This window comes from Pithys albifrons, chromosome 6, assembly GCF_047495875.1.
Source record: "Pithys albifrons albifrons isolate INPA30051 chromosome 6, PitAlb_v1, whole genome shotgun sequence".
NCBI classification, from domain to species: domain Eukaryota; kingdom Metazoa; phylum Chordata; class Aves; order Passeriformes; family Thamnophilidae; genus Pithys; species Pithys albifrons.
Genome location: NC_092463.1, coordinates 135,038 through 141,690, shown reverse-complemented (window position 1 = coordinate 141,690; position 6,653 = coordinate 135,038). Strand labels below are relative to the sequence as shown.

Below are 6,653 nucleotides of genomic sequence, written 5' to 3'. Positions count from 1 at the left end.
CCTAATTTCCAAATACCTGCGATTTTCTAGTAATGGTTTCCCCCTGAACTCTGGATCTTCTTTTCTTTTGTTAGTTGATTAAATCCACTCTGTGTAGGGATTTGGTTTAGAGGGTTTTCTGCTGGGTTCTTTTTTGAGGTTTTTTTGGTTGGTTTTCTGCTGTCATGCCTTACATTAGCGTGGCTACAGATGTCAAGAACAATGAGGGCGAAAAGAATCTTGAAGCATTTATATTGTAGTAAATAGTCAAAGGCTGCACTCTCCACTAAATACCGTGTAAGAATATTGTTTTCAAAAAAGCATGGAATTTCAAGGTCAATAAAGAAGAAAACTGTAGCAAATCTGTTGATTCGTTCATCTTTACACTAGTGACTTGATCTTGGGGTCCAAGGCATGGGGCAGCTGTAGCAGCCTCGGGTAAAGAGCTGTTTCCACGTGTGCCCTACTTTTTTTAGGGTAGTTATAGCAATTTGCATAATGAGTGCCATTTATGTTTGTGGGGTGGTATAAATGAGGATGTAAAAACATCCCCTTTGTAACATGCACAGTTCCTTTGGACAGCGGACAGTGTTTTTTCTGAACTCTTGGGATTGATGGAGTACGCTCAGAAATGCCTGCTCTGAAAAGTTGTTTCAATAAACTCATCTGGTGAAGGAGTTGTTGGGGCTGCAACTCGGGAAGCTTTGTTCCTTTAGGAAGGGAGCAAAGGCAATTCCGTGGGTGCCGGCCGACTTTCCACATGTCAGCCCAAAAAGCTGCTGGTGCTGGCAGCAAACAGTCTGTGTGGGGGAGGTAAAGGCCGGGCGGCTCCTGACTGGCACTGCTTGTGGGAGCTTTGGCACGGGAACCTGGAGACCAGGTGAGAAGAGCCGAAATCAACCTAAAAATGGTAACGAAGAAACCAATACAAATAACATAAAATAATAAATCAAATAGGAGGTTTTGTTGGTGGCCGACGGCGGGAGTGGAAGCCGCGGCTGTAGAAAAAGCGCCGTTCCCCCCGCGCCCGTCGATCCACCGACTTCCCGCTCGGGCCCCGGGCGGCATGCGGGGGGGGGAACGAAGGCGCTCGGCTGAGCTGCAGTTCTCGGTCGTGTCCGCCAGGCGGCGCCGGCGAGGCAGACGGGGGGCGGCCGAGGGCGGGATTCGAACCGGCGTTTGGGGAGAGAGAGCCGCGTCCCAGGCGGGCGCCTTGACCGCTCGGCCAGCGGGGCGGGGGCGTGGTCACGGTGGGGCGTGTCCAGCCGGTGCGGGATGGGCGCGGCCACGGGGGGTCGGCACCGCGCTTCGCGCCCTTTAACATTCAAAAAATATGACGAAAACTACATGAAAAATCTAAGAGTCCCCCCGGTGGGGTGCCGCGCCGCCGGCGGGGAGGGGGAGCGAGCAGAGGGCTGGATCCGACGAGACTGACAGGCGCGCCCGCCGGTGGGTGCCGTTCTGCCGGCGGGAAGGCGGAGCTAGCTGGGGGCTGTGCCGCCTCCGGCTTCGCCGCTCTGCCCTCTCTGCTCGCTCCCGGCACGACCCCCGCCCCTCCGCCCCCCCGCCACACGCGGCCCGAGCGGGCCCGAAGCCTCCGCGGCGCGGCCCTGGCCCGGCGCTCCGGGGAACGAGGGGGCTGCGGGCGGCGGGCCCAGCCAAGGAGCCCCTCGGGGCAGCTTAACATTGCAAGTTGCTCGGGCCTCCCCCAGCTCTCCATTTCTTCTCTGCAGAACACAGCTGGACTCTGGCTGCCCCGGGAGAAGTGGAGACCCCGAGTACCTCCCGGGGACCGCCACGATTCTCCCAGGGACTTAAAACGCTCCCCGCCCCACCGCCCCCGTCCCACTCCGAGACTTCCAGGTACCTCCATGGTCCTACAGGAACCCCCAAGGACCCCCAACGCCCCCAGGAGACCCCCCAGGGACTCCCACCATCTCCCGGAAGCCTTCTGGGACACTCGTGGACACAGAAGGAACACCAGAGACGCCAAACAGCCCCCGGGATCTACCGGGACTTCCTTTTTTTTATGGATTTGGTTTGCATACTTTCCTGTATTTTTTATTTTACAAAGCCTGCAAAATAAAACGAGGCGCCGCAAAGCCTTCTGGGTTCCACCGACGCTTCCGGGACTCATTCCTTTGTCATGTCGGTTTCCTCAAATTTTTAATTTTATTTTTAATTTTATTTCTTTTATTCCGTTTTTACCATTACGGGCCGTGCAGGGCGGGCACGCCCCCGCCTTGCTGGCCACGCCCCCGCCCCGCTGGCCGAGCGGTCAAGGCGCCCGCCTGGGACGCGGCTCTCTCTCCCCAATCGCCGGTTCGAATCCCTCCCTCGGCCGCCCCCGTCTGCCTCGCCGGCGCCGCCTGGCGGACACGGCCGGGAACTGCACCGCAGTCCAGCCCCCACCACCACGAATGCCCGCCGGGACCCGAGCGGCGAAGGCGCTGCACGGGCCGGGGAGCGGCTCTTTCTCTGCAGCCGAGCCTTCCACTCCCACCGTCGCCCAAGAGCGAAAGCTCTTATTTTATTTTTTATTTTATGTCATTTTTGGTTGCTCTTTTGTCACACTTGTTAGCTTTATCTTTTTAAATTTTGATTTTTTAAATTGATTTTTTGTACTTACATTAATTTTTCTCCTTTTTTGGAGAGTTTGCAGGCACAGAGCCTGCAGCACAGACACAGCTGAGGGCTCAGGGACACTCAGCAGGCACAGAACCTGCAGCACAGACACAGCAGAGGGCTCAGGGACACTCAGCATCCACAGAACCTGCAGCACAGACACAGCAGAGGGCTCAGGGACACTCAGCAGGCACAGACAGAGCAGCACAGACACAGCAGAGGGCTCAGGGACACTCAGCATGCACAGAACCTGCAGCACAGACACAGCAGAGGGCTCAGGGACACTCAGCAGGCACAGACAGAGCAGCACAGACACAGCTGAGGGCTCAGGGACACTCAGCAGGCACAGAACCTGCAGCACAGACACAGCTGAGGGCTCAGGGACACTCAGCAGGCACAGAACCTGCAGCACAGACACAGCAGAGGGCTCAGGGACACTCAGCATCCACAGAACCTGCAGCACCGACACAGCAGAGGGCTCAGGGACACTCAGCAGGCACAGACAAAGGAGCACAGACACAGCAGAGGGCTCAGGGACACTCAGCAGGCACAGAACCTGCAGCACAGACACAGCAGAGGGCTCAAGGACACTCAGCATCCACAGAACCTGCAGCACAGACACAGCAGAGGGCTCAGGGACACTCAGCAGGCACAGAACCTGCAGCACAGACACAGCAGAGGGCTCAGGGACACTCAGCATGCACAGAACCTGCAGCACAGACAGAGCAGAGGGCTCAGGGACACTCAGCCACTGCCATGGCTCTTCATGCACAGGGCACAAGCTCAGACACTCTCAGAGCAGCAGTTATGGAGGGAGAAACAGCTCATCTCTCAGACAATCTTTACTTACCCAAATCTTGAACAAAACAAACACTATATGGGGTAAGAGTTAGCTGTGCACTCAAAATGTCTAATTTTATATGAGCTGCCTGAATCTCCCACGTCCATGCAACTGAACAGGAGACAACCATTAGTTATAGGCCATCAAGGGGATAAATCTTCATCTTTTAAATAGCATATATTTGAGCTGATTGCTAAACTAAGTGCTGTGAAAAATAAGGCCTTTCTGAGGTTACCAGGAAAACCTTACAAAAGCCAAGTTCCAATGAACAAGAAGACACAGCAAGATCTTGCCTTCTGCCTACAACACACTTCATTTTGCTGATTAACAAACCTTAGCAAGAGACCATTCTCACAGAGGCATTTCTTCTCTGCTGAATGCAGCCCAGGGATGCAGAGCCCAAGCCACCTACCCTGCCTGGGCACGCTGTGAACAGTTTGTGCAGAGACTGGGCCAGCTGGATCCTGGGATTGTTCACCATTTGCCCCACAGGATCATGTTCTTCCTTCCCAGCAAAGGCCAGCTGGGAGAATGCAGTCTGATAGCCTGGAGTATCCTCTGTGTCAATGAAGTGCTCCTTGTCAGGGGTCGTGTCATCCTCAGGCAGCTCAAACAAGCCAAGGAGGGAGGGCCTGCAGCAAAGGAATCCTGGGGGGAGAGGGGAGGGGAACAGTGAACAGGTGAGGACAGCCTGTGCTTCACAAGAACGCTCAGATTACCTGGAACCCCTTTGCAGGGACTTGCTTAACTCCTGGCACTGTCCCTGTCCCAGGGAAGCTGCACTAGGACTGTGGGTCTGGGTCCTCTCCAGGCACAATGCAGCTGCTCATATTAACAGCATCAGCAATGCCCTCATTTTTTAGCAGCTCAAATTGCTGTGATACAAACCCAAGAATAGCAATTCTTTTCCAGATTACAGCTTTTCTCTAAGTACATTCAAAAAGAGTTCTAGTCCAGGACCTGGTTACTGTCATTCAGTTCAGGCTACCTGAGCCCCCAGACTGCTGGACTGCCTTTCAATCTCCAGAGCTTTCCCCCAGATTCCACTTTCAGGCTAAGACACTACAGCCTGTCAGGTTGTGAGTATTCTCAGGCCTCCTGACTATGACAGTTACAAGTCAAAAGTGGGCCCAGCTTTCCAGAAGGAATGCAAGCTGACAGTAGCCTAATTCCCTTCAGTGGAGCTCTACTCAGCCAAATCCAGGCTCAAACACATCTCAAACCAGCTCTGCCATTTGCTTTGAAAACACACTTCCCTTTGTGCAGTGAAGGATGAAAAGGTATGAAAAGCCTCAAGCTCAGCCTCACCACAACAGTGGGCCTGAAGAAATGCCAAAGGAGTTTATTGGAGGGGCCTATTCTGGTGAAAGCTCCTACTTTCCAGACCTCCAACAGCATCACCAGCAGACCCTGAAGAAGTGTGGCACCTACCACGGCTTGGGGTACTCAGTGTCCATCACGGGAGGACATTCTGTTAATGTCTTGGTGATGCCAACAGCACGGATCTGCTTTTCAACTTGTCCCAGACTCTTTCTGGATTTCAGGAATCATCATTTTCTCCAAGCCCGTTTCAAACATCCTAGTATGACAGTTAGAGAAAAAGTATCAGAACGATTTATCACCCTATGGTGACCAAAGAAAAGCAGAAACCACACAAAGCACCAGGAAACAGAGAACACAAGACAATTTGTTTCTTAACAATTGCTGCCCTCTTACATAGATGTTTGCACATACAAACTTTTTACAAAGGATTAAAACCAGAGACAGCAATCCTTCCCTTTTATGACCCGCTCAGGAGATCAGTAACTTGAACTATCAGTGAGGAACTGTGGGCAGAAAATCAGAAATGAACCCCAAAAGGAGAGGCACCCGGGCAGTCAGATTAGCGCCAAACCTCCTTTGCCATTTCAGCCAGAGAGACAACTCTTTCCTGCTTCAAAGGCAAAAACTGCACAGCAGCCTGAAATACAACCCAAGCCAACAGAACACACTCCCTTTGGCTGTATGCTGCCAAGTATTTCCTGCAGAGCTCATGCCCCATTTCCTGTGCCATACTAGTTAATGAAGAGGAGAAAGCAACGAGAAAAAGGATGAAGTAAAACTCCAGATGAAAACAAGAGAATTGCTTTAGAGTCAGCAGCAAAATGCATTCTAAGAAGGAGACAGAAAGGGCAGCCTTCATAAATGTTCCCTTTTACTGAAGGGCATTAACTTGCTGCTCCAAAGTTTGCCTAAAAACTGCTCATCTTCTCGGGCACCACAACACTGAAACGTGGAACGCTGGAAGCACCACTTCCATTTGGTTGGTGGAACACCACTGGAAGAACCCTGTAATTCTTGCTCCTCTACAGGAGGCATCAAGCAGATTTTAAAGGATTAATAACAGACCTTGTGTGATCTGTGTAGAGATAACATCACGAATTTCATCAGCATGGCCATCTGCCTGGGGATGATTTCAACAATGTGTCACAGCTTTGACAGAGGAACGTAAACCCTTCCTCAGAACTTTATTCCCATGAAGGCCAAAATGACACAAAAGCATGGAATGTTTCCCAGCATGAACACAAACTGCAGAGAGCAGTGGTCAGAATGGCTGTGCTGTGTGGCAGGGCAAGTGTGTTGCTATTAGCTGGAGATTAAATGGAGACACTTTCAGACAAGTAACGACATCACACACACCAGGAAAGGAGGAGAACTACACTCCAGAACACTCCAGGCTGCAAGGAAAGCAAACATGAAGCTCTAGGCAACTGTTCTTCCTAAGTGGCCCAGCAGAAAGTTGGCTCTGACCATCGAAGACACACACCAGTGCAAAAGCATCCCTAACCTAAACCAGGATTCTGATCCTGCAGTGAAGGACAAGGAAGACACGTTGTGGCTCCTTCTCACTCACTCCCTCACTCACTCACTCACTCCACTCCCTCACTCACTCACTCCACTCACTCACTCACTCCACTCACTCATTCACTCCCTCACTCACTCCACTCACTCCACTCAGTCATTCACTCCCTCCCTCACTCACTCACTCACTCACTCACTCATTCACTCACTCACTCACTCCACTCACTCCCTCACTCACTCACTCACCCACTCCACTCAGTCCACTCACTCACTCCCTCACTCACTCCACTCACTCACTCCACTCACTCACTCATTCACTCCCTCACTCACTCACTCACTCCCTCACTCACTCCACTCACTCCCTCAC

General features: G+C 52.3%; 1 long non-coding RNA gene across 1 annotated transcript; it reads right to left on the bottom strand.

Annotated features, from left to right (window-relative positions):
* Window positions 1-3,607: 3,607 nt before the first annotated feature.
* On the bottom strand, window positions 3,608-6,037 carry LOC139673541 (uncharacterized). The gene is made up of 2 exons (XR_011698141.1): window positions 4,877-6,037; window positions 3,608-4,093 (listed from the first exon to the last, which is right to left on the bottom strand). It is a non-coding gene; the product is annotated as an uncharacterized lncRNA (long non-coding RNA).
* Window positions 6,038-6,653: the final 616 nt, after the last annotated feature.